Source organism: Ipomoea triloba, chromosome 16, assembly GCF_003576645.1.
Source record: "Ipomoea triloba cultivar NCNSP0323 chromosome 16, ASM357664v1".
Taxonomy (NCBI): Eukaryota; Viridiplantae; Streptophyta; class Magnoliopsida; order Solanales; family Convolvulaceae; genus Ipomoea; species Ipomoea triloba.
The window spans coordinates 6,055,583-6,056,468 of NC_044931.1; the positions used below are offsets into that span (position 1 = coordinate 6,055,583).

The 886-nt window shown below is 49.6% G+C and overlaps 3 non-coding genes across 3 annotated transcripts; all 3 read right to left on the bottom strand.

Annotated features, from left to right (window-relative positions):
• Window positions 1-164: 164 nt before the first annotated feature.
• On the bottom strand, window positions 165-283 carry LOC116008635. The gene has a single exon (XR_004096004.1). It is a non-coding gene; the product is annotated as a 5S ribosomal RNA (ribosomal RNA).
• A 137-nt stretch (window positions 284-420) lies between these two features.
• LOC116008600 lies at window positions 421-539 on the bottom strand. Its single transcript, XR_004095973.1, has one exon. It is a non-coding gene; the product is annotated as a 5S ribosomal RNA (ribosomal RNA).
• Window positions 540-704: 165 nt separating this feature from the next.
• On the bottom strand, window positions 705-823 carry LOC116008643. The gene has a single exon (XR_004096012.1). It is a non-coding gene; the product is annotated as a 5S ribosomal RNA (ribosomal RNA).
• Between the last annotated feature and the right edge of the window lie 63 nt (window positions 824-886).

The following is an 886-nucleotide window of genomic DNA, read 5'->3' on the forward strand; positions in this document are numbered from 1 at the left end:
GGATCCGGTGCATTAGTGCTGGTATGATTGCATCCGTCATGTACTGCGCGCAAAATGTACTTGACCCTCTCTCTCCGCGCAACTTATCTCACATAGCAGTTTAAAAAGATAGTAGCCTTAGCGAGCGGTCCAGCGGTTTAAAAGAAAAATTAAAAAGAGGGTGGGGGATGCAACACGAGGATTTCCCAGGGGGTCACCCATCCTAGTACTACTCTCGCCCAAGCACGCTTTACTTCGGAGTTCGGATGGGATACGGTGCATTTGTGCTGGTATGATCACATCCGTCATATATTGCGCGCAAAATGTACTTGACCCTACACGAGCGCGCAACTTCTCTCGCTTAGCGGTTTAGCGGTTTAAAAGGATAGTATCCTTAGCGAGCGGTCCAGCGGTTTAAAAGAAAGATTAAAAAGAGGGTGGGGGATGCAACACGAGGACTTCCCAGGGGGTCACCCATCCTAGTACTACTCTCGCCCAAGCACGCTTTACTTCGGAGTTCGGATGGGATACGGTGCATTTGTGCTGGTATGATCACATCCGTCATATATTGCGCGCAAAATGTACTTGACCCTCTCTCTCCGCGCAACTTCTCTCGCTTAGCGGTTTAGCGGTTTAAAAGGATAGTATCCTTAGCGAGCGGTCCAGCGGTTTAAAAGAAAAATTAAAAAAAGGGTGGGGGATGCAATACGNTAAAAAGAGGGTGGGGGATGCAACACGAGGACTTCCCAGGGGGTCACCAATCCTAGTACTACTCTCGCCCAAGCACGCTTAGCTTCGGAGTTCTGATGCGATCCGGTGCATTTGTGCTGGTATGATCGCATCCGTCATGTACTGCGCGCAAAATGTACTTGACCCTCTATCTCCACGCAACTTCTCTCGCTTAGCG